At 45.1% G+C, this 12971-nt stretch overlaps 1 long non-coding RNA gene across 1 annotated transcript in view; it reads right to left on the bottom strand.

Annotated features, from left to right (window-relative positions):
• Positions 1–1000: 1000 nt before the first annotated feature.
• Positions 1001–12971, bottom strand: part of LOC102992021 (uncharacterized) — a 15624-nt gene continuing 3653 nt past the window's right edge. Inside the window, exons 2-4 of the long non-coding RNA XR_008616508.1 lie at positions 6566–9179; positions 4900–5599; positions 1001–1320 (exon numbers count right to left, since the gene is read on the bottom strand). This is a non-coding gene — a long non-coding RNA (uncharacterized lncRNA). The remainder of the gene's footprint in view (positions 1321–4899; positions 5600–6565; positions 9180–12971) is intronic.

The raw sequence follows: 12971 nt of genomic DNA, 5'->3' as shown, positions 1-12971 counted from the left end.
GCAGTGTGGGAGGATTTTCCTCTGTGCATTGGGAACCAGGGAGCCTAGGAGGCACCAGCTCTGCTCAGAAATGATTCTCGTTTTCTAGCACAACCCTCGCTCTCAACCAGTTCTCACCAAGTGCTCAGCTGCCTGTGTACCATGTCCAGATAGAGAAACCGAGGCTCGGAGATTGGGGTCTTGGAGCTAAGATGAGTCAGAGCCGGGCTTGAACCCACAGGTTGTGTGACTCAGAGCCCAGAACGTGTTCCTTGCAGAGCCTGTTCCATGTGGGGCAGTCTGGTTCCAGCACAGGGCCCATCATGCTCAGGACTATCAAAACAGCATCAGCTCCCTGTCTGAGGGGATTGCTGGCTCTGTTCTTAGGCAGGTCCTACGGCTGCACATCCCATCAGCCCGCTCCAGAGTTACAGGGGTTCTCTGTCAGGCAGGCACACTGCCTGGAATCCCAGTCTTTGCAGAGGCCCTGAGGATGCCCTGACAGAGCTGCTGGTGCAGGACCCCCATAAACAGGAGGGAGCTCCTTGCTGGGAGCAGAGGGTTCTGGGGCTCAGAGGGTGGGCTGTGGCCTTTGCCCACCTCTCACCTCACATGGGGAGGCTGGCAGGTAGGTTCCATCTTAATTCCTGGTACCACTTTCCCTTCCGGAAGATTCTCCTTGACTGGAGTGAGATCCAAGGGGGCAGAGTCCTGCCTGCACCCCTGGACCCCAGGGCCCCATCCACAACCTCATCCCCAAGCTCAGCACCAGGGCCAGCCCTGAGCCTGCAGGCTCCAGGCTCAATTTGTGCGTGAGCAATCTCTCAGCTCTTCCTGGCTTTGTTGTTTTCCCAGTATTTTCTCTCAATTATTTCTTTTCCTCTAAATATTACTGTATAGATTTTGTTATAGATATAATACATTAAATATTTTCAATAAATTACATATCTATTTTTATTATATATTAATATAATAGGTTAATATATTATGTTAAGATATTCCTATATATTATAATGATAATGCATATTAATGTAATGATAACACTACACATTAGAATTTTATTATTCTGTTAACTTCAACAGGAAGATCTCTCAGACCCTATCATTTGTCAGTACCGCAATCTGGGACTTGACATTTCTCTGAAGTCAGTAGTTGTTATTATCCACCTGTTTATAACAGCTGCCCGTGAACTGACATTTTTTTCTGGAAACAGCACCCACCTTACGGGGTTGTGGGGAGGGTCAGATGAGGTGACGGGCGCTCAGGACAGTCAGCGCTCAACAAACATCAGCTTGTCATTCTGGCTCAGCAGAACTGTGTCTTCATATGTTTCAAATTATCCTTTAAAATCAGTAAATCAAAAAGAATAAGGCACGTCTATGTGTGATGATAAGGAGTGAATTTCAAGATATATTTTCAAGTGAGAAAAGCAAAGAATAGAATACCATGTATAGAATATTACCATCTGTGCTTTTTAAATAGGGATATATCTTTATCCATCCATACATTCATCCATTCATCCATCCATCCACCCATCCATCTCCTGCGCTCAAACAGGATAGCTCTGGAAGGACACACAGAGAAGATGGAGCATACGCACCTGGACCCCCACCTCCTCCCCTTTTCCTCTGGTTTTCTCCAAACGTGTATGGTATATGATGCATGATACTTCTATATTTATTGTCCATCCCCTCCAGTAGAATGGAAGCCCCTTGAGGGCAGGGATGTCCACCTGTCGTGTTTACTATTGTGACTCCCACACCCAGAACTTTGCTGTCCAACGGGTCAGTCACCAGCCACATGTGTTGCTTGAGCCCTTGACACTGGGCTGGTCAGAACTGAGATGTGATATGTGAATCAAATCCACATTGGGTTTTGAAGACTCAGTGTGTCATGGACTGAATTGTGTCCCCCCTTCCAAATTTATATGTTGAAGACCTAACCCCCATTTCCTCAGAATATGACTGTGTTTGGAGACAGGGCATTTAAAGAGGTAATTAAGGTAAAATGAGGCTATTAGGGTGGGCCCTAATCCAACCTGACTGGTGTCTTTACAAGAAGAGGAGATTAGGACACTGAGAGAAACCAGGGACCACACACACAGAGAAAAGACCATGTGAGGACACAGCAAGAAGGCAGCTGTCTGCAAGCCAAGGAGAGAGGCCTCCCTCAGAAGAAACCAACCCTGCCAGCACCTTGATCTTGGACTACCAGCCTCTAGAACTGTGAGAAAATAAATTTCTGTTATTTAAACCACCCCACCTGTGGTATTTTGTTATTGCAGCCTGAGCTAACTAATACACCATGGAAAGATCATTAAAATGTCATTAATAATTTTTGTATTGATTCCATATACTAGATTTGGATATACTGGGTTAAAGCAATATATTATTATTTCAAGAAAATTAATTTCACCTGTTTCTTTTTACTTTTTAAATGTAGCTCTTGGAAAATTTTAAATTTCATGTGCAGCTCTCATTGGTGGCTGACATCATACTTTCTGACACCATAGCCTGGCACACTGCCTGGCACATAGTAGGTGCTCAGTAAGTATCTGTTGAATAGATCAATTAAAATAGTTGTCTTTGGGAAGTGACTGGAAGATGGGAGGAAGGGTGACTGGCTTTGCACTGTATTGCCTTTGAGTTTACCATGAGCAAGTATCTTCTTAAAAAAAGAGGGAGAACGAGAGATCTAAAATAAAATACGATCAAACACTCCCTTTGTGATGACTTAATATATTAAGACAAAACAAGAGTCGCCCTCATACACTTAAAAGATGCCTCTTGGACTTCCCTGGTGGCGCAGTGGTTAAGAATCCGCCTGCCGGGTCTTCCCTGGTGGCGCAGTGGTTGAGAATCTGCCTGGCAATGCAGGGGACACGGGTTCAAGCCCTGGTCTGGGAAGATCCCACATGCCGCGGAGCAACTGGGCCCATGAGCCACAACTACTGAGCCTGCGCGTCTGGAGCCTGTGCCCGGCAACAGGCGAGGCTGCGATAGTGAGAGGCCTGCGCACCGCGATGAAGAGTGGCCCCCACTCGCCGCAACTAGAGAAAGCCCTCACACAGAAACGAAGACCCAACACAGCCAAAAATAAAAATTAAAAAAAAAAAGAATCCACCTGCCAATGCAGGGGACACGGGGTTCGATCCCTGGTCCCGGAAGATCCCACACGTCGCGGAGTAACTAAGCCCGTGCGCCACAACTACTGAGCCTGTGCTCTAGAGCCCACGAGCCACAACTACTGATCCTGTGCGCCACAACTACTGAAGCCCGTGTGCGTAGAGCCCGTGCTACACAAGAGAAGCCACCACAATGAGAAGCCCGTGCACTGCAGCGAAGAGTAGTCCCTGCTCACCGCAACTAGAGAAAGCCTGCGTGCAGCAACAAAGACCCAGCGCAGCCAAAAATAAATAAATAAATAAATAAAATAAAAGATGCCTCTCGCAGGTATGCACATAATAGTCAGTCACCAGGTGCCCTCAGATGGATGAGTGTGTCAGCCACGAACTGCCGGAAAGCTGAGTCTCGGATGACGGGGGAGATTCCTCTCCACACCCCAGGCTCAGGCAGGGAAGCAGGTCCCAGAGTCTCCTGCACAAGCCCACTCCCCAGGATGAACAAAACACAGGGCTGGGCCCAGGGACAGCCCCCCAGTGTCAACAACCTAAGGTGCCCCCCGAGGTCCCTCCAGTCCTCCTGCCTGGGGTTTGCTTTGTCCATCTATACAATGGGCACATTAGGCTCACTCCATTTTTCAAACTTTTTTTTTCGGCCACACTGCAGGACATGCAAGATCTTAGTACCCCAAACAGGGATCGAACCCACGCCCCCTGCAGTGGAAGCACAGCGTCCTAACCACTGGACAGCCAGGGAATTCCCATTTTTCAAACTTTTTACCATGGAAAATTTCAAACACATACAAAAACACAGAGAATAATAAAGGGAGCCTCCAAGCACTGTTCCCTCCCCTCCCCAACCATCAACTCATCATTTTCTTTCACATTTACCCCCTCCCCACCCTGACTATTTTAAAGCAATTCCCCAACAGAGTATCACTTCATCTGTAACCAGTTCAATACGTTTCTCCAAAAGACAAAGCCTCTTTTTCAAAACATAACCACAGAACCACTATCATACCAAATAAAAGTGAACAATAACAGCTTAATATCATCCAGGATCCCCTGGGTGGTCACATCCCCTAAATATCAACTTAAAACAAAACAGTTAATATGTTCAATCAGGATCCAGACAAGGTCTGCACATTGAAATCAGTTTATGTTTCTTAAACCCCTTTTATTGTAGACTTTATTTTGTTGTTGTTGTTGTCCTCCTATTTTATTTTTTTATTTTAAAATTTTTATTGGGCTTCCCTGGTGGCGCAGTGGTTGCGCGTCCGCCTGCCGATGTAGGGGAACCGGGTTCGCGCCCCGGTCTGGGAGGATCCCACATGCCGCGGAGCGGCTGGGCCCGTGAGCCATGGCCGCTGAGCCTGCGCGTCCGGAGCCTGTGCTCCGCGACAGGAGAGGCCACAACAGAGGGAGGCCCGCATACCACAAAAAAAAAAAAAAAAAAAAAAAAAAAAATTTTATTGGGGTAGAGTTGATTTACAATGTTGTGTCAGTTGCAGGTGTACAGCAAAATGAATCTGTTATCCATATACATTAAAGCAGACTTTAGATTGCTCCAGTATATCCTTCTACTCCCTCCTACCGCCCATCTCTAGCCCTCCTGCCAATACCCACATTAGTTATCTATTTGCTGGATAATGAATTTCCACAGAACGCAGCACTTGAAACAACAAACAGTTATTATTCCATAGTTTTTGTTGGGCAGGAATCTGGGCGTGACTTCCTCCAGTGAGAACCCCTAAGAGTTTCTCGCTGCAATCTAAGGGTTGGTGGGGCTATGGTCTCACCTGCAGGCATGACTGGGCAAGGATCCAGCTTCCAAGCTCCCTCAGTACACGTTGGCAGCATTCAGTTCCTTTCCACGTGGGCCCCTCCAACGTGGCAGCTCACAACATGGCAACCTGTGTCATCAAAGTGAGCAAAGGAGAGGGAACAGTGGGTCTCACACTTGTGTGTGCACCAGACTCTCCTGGAGGACATGTTAAAACAGAACTCTCTAGGCTCCACCCCCAGAGCTCCTGATCCAGCAGGCTTGGGTGGGGCCCAAGGATGTGCGTTTTTTAAAAATTAACATTTATTTATTTATTTTATCTTGGCCGCGCCAGGTCTTAGTTGCGGCGCGCAGGATCTTCGTTGGGGCAAGCACAATCTTTTAGTTGCGGTATGCGGGCTTCTTAGTTGCAGCATGCGGACTCTTAGTTGCGGCATTCAAACTCTTCAGTTGCGGCATGCACATGGGCTCTAGTTCCCCGACCAGGGGTCTAACCCGGGCCCCCTGCACTGGGAGTACAGAGTCTTACCCACTGGACCATCAGGAAAGTCCCAGGATGTGCATTTCTAACACGCTCCCAGGTGATGCTGGGGACCACACGTTGAGAGCTACAGAATTATAGGTACCCCCCTCTCTAATTTTTTATTTCTTCATTGCATTTTATCTGTTGAGGGGCCACTCTTAAGAAGTCCAGGGTGAAGACAATGGTTTCAATCCTGGATGCAAATGAGAATTACTTGGTGAAAAACTAAAACTACAGTTGCCATATGATCCAGCAATCCCACTCCTGTGCATATATCCAGACAAAACTATAATTCAAAAAGATAAATGTACCCCTACGTTCACAGCAGCACTATTCACAATAGCCTTTTGGCTATTGTGAAACAACCTAAATATCCATTGACAGATGAATGGATAAAGAAGATGTGGTATATATATATACACACATACACACCTACATATAATGGAATACTATTCAGCCATAAAAAAGAAATAATGCCATTTACAGCAACATGGATGGACCTAGAGATTCTCACACTAAGCAAAGGAAGTCAAAAAGAGAAAGACAAATACCATATGATATCACTTAAATGTGGAATCTAAAATGCAACACAAATGAACCTATATCTACAAAACAGAAACAGACTCACAGACATAGAGAACAGACTTGTGATTGCCAAGGCAGAAGGGGGTGGGGGAGGGAAGGATTGGGAGCTGGGGATTAGCAGATGCAAACTATTATATATCGGATGGATAAACAACAAGGTCCTACTGCATAGCACAGGGAACTATATTCAATATCCTGTGATAAACCATAATGGAAAAGAATATGAAAAAGAACATATACATAATTGAATCACTTTGCTATAGAGCAGAAATTAACACAACATTATAAATCAAGTATACTTCAATAAAACTGAAAAAAAATTACTTGGTGAACTTTAAAGGGTCACACCATCTCCACATCCCCAGTGGGGCCTGGGAGACAATCACTGGAAAAGCAAATGTCACAATAGCAACTCTGACGCTCAAGCCCAGCTACGGGCCACTCATGCATCTAGTTGTAGATTATTTCTAAATCTTTCAGCAAAGTGGGGCCAGTTATTCCCATTTTACAGATAAGGAAATTGAGGCCCCAAGAAGGTAACAGGAAAGTGGCAGAGCTGGGCTCAAACACAGACCCAAGCGCTTTGTCTGTCAGTGGGTCGCAGGCCTGTAACTCATGCTGGAGTCTCCGTCCCCTCTCGGTGGAAAGTCCTCTGCTCTCAGATCTAGAGAATAAAGTTGCTTGTGGTCAGGCTCAGCTGTGGATAAAATTGCCTAAGAGCTGGGCCTTGGGAATAATTCCTGCCTGACCCCAAAGCAAGCCCAGGCCCAGGATGGCAGCTGTGAATAATGGATGACACTGGGGAGAACACTGTGGCCTGTGATTCATCTCCACTGTGATGGCCAACTACCTCTGGGGATGGGGAAGATGGATGGACTTCCTCACCAGGAGGCCCCGCCTCTCCCCTCCATCCCCAGCCTCTCCCCAGCCTCAGAGTCAAAGGCAGGGGCCACCAGGGAATCAGGGGTCAACCCCACTGCTTATCACTTCCTCATTTCAACCTCTAGACTCTTCCTCCTGGAGAAGCAGGGCCCAGAGACTAGATGCTGGAGGGTGAGCGAGGGAGGGAGGGAATGGCTTTGATGTGTGGTGGTGATGGATGAGGGCTCTGTAGCTAGACTGCCAGGGTTCAAGTCCTCTGACATATGCTAGCATTGTGCTCTTGGGGGACTCACTCATCCTATTTGAGACTCAGTTTCCTCGTCTGTAAAGTGTGGAAAATACCATCGACTTCATGGAGTTGTCAGGGGTTAAGTGAGTAAATAACACATGTAAAGTGCTTGGCATGACCTGGCACATGGTAAGTACTCAATAAATGCTAGTTAGTGTTCTTATGCTGTGTACCCGGCAATGTGGGAAGCTTCCTGCGTAATTTGTCTTATGCAATCCTTATGGCAACCAAGGGCAGTATCTGCTATGATTCTCATTTTACAGATGAGGAAACCGAGGATCACGGAGATGAAGTATAAGATCGCAACGGCAGTCCACGGGAGGAGCAGAATTTGAACTCAACATCCAGTGAGCAATTTCCAGTACACTCAAGAGTCCCAGTCGAACATCCTGCCCCACTGTCCCCAAAATACATCTGTCATCTTACAAAAGCTCCTAAGATTATACGACCCATCCCTCCTTACACAAAACTCAACTCCAGATTAGGGGCTTAAATGCCAAAAACAAACAAACAAATAAAAACCACTTTAAAATTTTTAGTAGGAATTAGAGGTAAATATCCTTTGGAACTTAATGATGGAAAGGTGATAGATTATGGACTTAAGTGTCAAAACCAAAGCTTCAGAACGCTTAGTAGGAAATATAGGTGAATATATTTTAGACCTGTGTTGACAAAGATGTTCAGCATCATTAGTGATCAAGAAATGCAAATCAAAATCTCAGCTGGCAACAATTTCACGCTCAACTGGAAAACATTTTTAAATCTAATAATACCAAGTGTCGGAGAGGATGTGGATCATACATGCTGCTGGCGGGAGTGTAATTAGTGCAACTGCTACAACTGCTGTATAATGTACCTTGTTATCATCTCCTAAAGTGAAACATTCATGTATTCTGAGTCCCAGTGATTCCATTTCTGGGTAAACATCCCAGAGAAACGCTTGCACGCGCACCAAGAGCCACTTATGAGAATGCCCAAACAGCACTGTAAATTAGCAGACACCTGGACACTACCCAAAAGGCCACCCACAGGACAGCAGATGGGTCAGCCATGGTACACAGACCTAGTGGATATATGACACAACAGTTAAAACAAGTGAACCTCAATATGCGCCTATTTTAGCTATACGTAGACTATTAAAGAAATTAAGCCCCATAAGAGTCAGACAGCTTGATACTCTTTTTTAGGTTATCTGGATTCCCTTTGTTATGGGTTGAATTGTGTCCCTGAAGAGAAACACTGAAGTCCTAATCCCTGGTACCTAGAATTGTGACCTTACTTGGAAATAGGGTCTTTGCAGACATGATTAGTTAAGTTTAGATGAGGTCCTATGGGTTACAATGGGCCCTAAATCCAATGACTGGTGTCCTTATAAGAAGAAGAGGAGGTCCTAGTCGTAACAATCAGGCAAACAAAAGAAATAAAAGGCATCCATATTGGAAAGGAAGAAGTAAAATTATCTGTTCACAGATGATACGCTCTTATGTATAGAAAACCCTAAGGACTCCATCCAAAAGCTATTAGAACTAATAAATGAATTCAGTAAAGTTGCAGGATACAAAATCAACATACAAAAATCATTTGTGTTTCTATATACTAACAATGAACTATCTGAAAGAGAAATTAAGAAAGCAATCCCATTTACAATAGCATTAAAAAACGATAAAATACTTAGGAATAAATTTAACCAAGGAGGTGAAAGACCTGTACACTAAAAACTATAAGACAAAACAAACAAACAAACAAAACCCTGATGAAAGAAACTGAAGAAGACACAAATAAATGGAAAGCTCTCTCGTGTTCTCGGACTGGAAGAATTAATATTGTGCGGGCTTCCCTGGTGACGCAGTGGTTGAGAGTCCTCCTGACGATGCAGGGGATGCGGGTTCGTGCCCCGGTCCGGGAAGATCCCACATGCCGTAGAGCGGCTGGGCCCGTGAGACATGGCTGCTGAGCCTGTGCGTCCGGAGTCTGTGCTCCGCAAAGGGAGAGGCCACAACAGTGAGAGGCCCGCGTACTACAAAAAAAAAAAAAAAAAAAAAAAAGAATTAATATTGTGAAAATGGGCAAACTATCTAAAGTGATCTATAGATTCAATGCAATCCCTATCAAAATTCCCATGGCATTTTTCACAGAAATTTTAAAAACTATCCTAAAATTCGTATGGAACCACCAAAGATCCCAAATAGTCAAAGCAATCTTAAGAAAGAAGAACAAAGCTGAAGGCATCACACTTCCTGATTTCAAGCTATGTTACAAAGCTATAATAAAGCATACTGGTATAAAACTAGGTGCAGAGACCAGTAAAAATGAAGAGAGCCTAGACATAAATCCACACATACTGTATGTCATACAGTTGACATACAGTCAACTGATTTTTGACAAGGCAACAAGAACACACAATGTTTGAGAAAGGACAGTGTCTTCAATAAATGGTGCTGGGAAAACTGAATATCCACATGCCAAACAATGAAACTGGACCCCAGTCTTCCACCACTCACAAAAATTAACTCAAAATGGATCAAAGACTTAAATGTAAGACCTGAAACCATAAAACTCCTAGAAGAAAATATACAGAAAAAGCTCTTTGACATTGGTCTTGGCAATGATTTCTTGGATAAGACCCAAAAGCACAGGCAATAAAAATTAAAATAAACAAGTGGGATTACATCAAACTAAAAGAGCTTCTGCACAGCAAAGGAAACAATCAACAAAATGAAAGGCAACCTACAGAATGGGAGAAAATATTTGCAAACCATATATCTGACAAGGGGTTGATATCCAAAATATACAAAGAACTCACACAACTCAATAGCAAAAAAAAAAAAAAAAAAAAGTAAATAATACGATTTTTAAAATGGGCAAAGGACCTGAATAGACATTTTTCCAAAGAAGACATTCAAATGGTCAATAGGTATGTGAAAAGGTGCTCAACATCACTAATCATCAGGGAAAAGCAAATCAAAATCTCAATGAGGTATCACCTCACACCTGTTAGGATGGATATCATCAAAAAGACAAGAGATAACAAATGTTGGGGAGGGTGCGGAGAAGAGGGAACCCTCTTGTGCTGTTGGTGGGGATGTAAATTGGTGCAGCCACTGTGGAAAACAGTATGGAGGCTCCTCAAAAAATTAAAAATAGAACTACCATATGATCCAGCAATCTCACTCCTGGGTATATACCCAAAGGAAATGAAACCAGTATCTTGAAGAGATATCTGAACTCCCATGTTTACTGCAGTATTATTCATGATAGCCAAGATATGGAAACAACCTAAATGTCCTTCAGTGGATGAATGAATAAAGAAAATGTGGCAAATATATAGAATGGTGGTTGCCAGGGGCTGGGGGAAGGGGGAAATGAGGAGATGTAGGTCAAAGGGTACAAGAATAAGTTACAAGAATAAGTTCTGAGGATCTAAGGTACAGCGTGGTGACTATAGTTAATAATTCCTTATTGTATACTTGAAAGTTGCTGAGAGTAGATCTTAAACATTCCCACCACGTGCACACAGTTGTGCGTGCACACATACACACAAAAGGAGTTAACTATGTGAAGTGACGAATATGTTAATTATCTTGATCTGGGTAGTCATTCCACAATGTGTATTATATCAAAGTATCACACTGTACATTTTAAATCATATTTGGCAATTATTCCTCAATAATGTTGGGGGAAAAAAGAAGAGGTGATGACACACAGAGGAGAAGGCATGTGAAGACAGAGGCAGGGGCTGGAGTGATGCACCTACAAGCCAAGGATTGCTGGCAACCACCGGAAGCCAGGAGAGAAGCATGGAGCAGATCCTTCCCTAAAGCCTGCAGAAGGAACATGGCTCTGCCAGCACCTTGATTTTGAACTTTTAGCCTCCAGAACTGTGAGAGAATAATTTCTATTGTTTTAAGCCATCCAGTTTGTGGGAATTGCTTCCAGCAGCCCTGGGAAGCTAATATAGCCTTTTAATAAAGTTAGTAAGAAGAAACTAACATAAAAAAATATACTTTGCGGGACTTCCCTGGTGGTACAGTGGTTAAGAAACTGCCTGCCAATGCAGGGGACACGGGTTCGAGCCCTGGTCTGGGAAGATCCCACATGCCTCAGAGCAACTAAGCCCATGCGCCACAACTACTGAGTCCTTGCGCCACAACTACTGGAGGCCGCGTGCCTAGAGCCCAGGATCCGCAACAAGAGAAGTCACTGCAATAAGCCCGTGCACTGCAACGAAGAGTAGCCCCTGTTTGCCACAGCTAGAGAAAGCCTGCGTGCAGAAAAAAAGACCCAACGCAGCCAAAAATAAATAAATAGATTTTTTTAAAAACCTATATATATATACACACACACACACACTTTGAGGATAAAACCACACAAGAAGGAAAGCAGGGAGTAATGAAGACAGGACCCAAGGTGATGGGACCACGGGGTGGGGGATGGGATGGGGAAACCTCAAGACTGGACTTGGGCCATTGTTAGGGTTCTGGCTTTTGATTAATGGGTTACTTGGTGTGTATCACGTGATTAAAGTAACTGTGGAAATTTTTTTTTAAAATTTTTTAATATATTTATTTATTTTTTTATTATTATTATTTTTTCGGTACGCGGGCCTCTCACTGTTGTGGCCTCTCCCGTTGCGGAGCACAGGCTCCGGACGCGCAGGCTCAGCGGCCATGGCTCACGGGCCCAGCCGCTCCGCGGCACGTGGGATCTTCCCGGACCGGGGCACGAACCCATGTCCCCTGCATCGGCAGGCGGACTCTCAACCACTGCGCCACCAGGGAAGCCCTGTGGAAATTTTTAAGAAAAGCAGGTCATGTAAGACCAAAGAGAATACGTAAGACCAAAAGAGAATTCAGGTTCTCTGCACCTGAAGTTTCATTAAAAAATTACTTAAAATCTAAATAAAAGGGATCCCTGCACAGCTCGCTGTCTGCCTGCTTCCACGTCTGTGAGTTTCTCTGGTGCCAGGATGAGGCTGCATCCTCCCAGTTCGGGGCACACCTTCTCAGAGAGCCCCTGCCACCACACCTCTCACCCTACTGTCTTTCCCTTTTTCCCTAGCGCATACACTGTCTGATAACCCTTATAGTGTACTCATTTCTGTGTTTATCATCTGTCTTCCCCCAGGAGACTGTGAACCCCGTGAGGGCTGAGTTTCCCGTCTGATTCACGCCTGTCTCCCCGGGAACTAGCACAGTGCTTGGCACAGAGGAGATGCTCCATAAAGATTGGCTGAATGAATGAAAAAGTGAGTGAATAAATTAATGATTTAGTGAATGGGTGATTAAGGGGCACCAGTGCCCAGGTGTACGTGTGTGTTTCGGGGGGTGGGTACCGCACGTGGGAATGCAGTGCAGGTTCAGGGCAGGGAGCACCTCAGGACAGCCCTGCCCTACCCCCTCCCCAAGTCTGCCCCTCATCACGCTGATAACACAGACTCCAGGAATGAAGACCGGAGCCAACCCAGGCCACCCTCAACCCATGACAACCCAGCTGGACTCTTCCGGTCAACACAGGAGCCCATGGGATGTCTCCGTCCCGGCCAGGGGCTCTGTCTGGCCCTGCAGTAGGAGGACTGGGCTGCGAGCGGCTGTGGGGTTCACCTCTGGCAGGTTCTCCACTTCAGCCATCCGTCTTCCACTGTCCTCACTGCTTCCATATCCCTGTACCATCTCCAGTTACTTCTGTTACATTTTGCTTTAAATTAACTCACTTATTTTTTTCCCCTGAATAGACTGAATTAAAAAGGAATGGGGGGGGCTTCCCTGGTGGCGCAGTGGTTGCGCGTCCGCCTGCCGATGCAGGAGAACCG

Source organism: Physeter macrocephalus, unplaced genomic scaffold (assembly GCF_002837175.3).
Source record: "Physeter macrocephalus isolate SW-GA unplaced genomic scaffold, ASM283717v5 random_52, whole genome shotgun sequence".
NCBI lineage: Eukaryota > Metazoa > Chordata > Mammalia > Artiodactyla > Physeteridae > Physeter > Physeter macrocephalus.
Note: the sequence above shows the minus strand (reverse complement) of the source record. Positions and strands in the feature narration are given on the sequence as shown.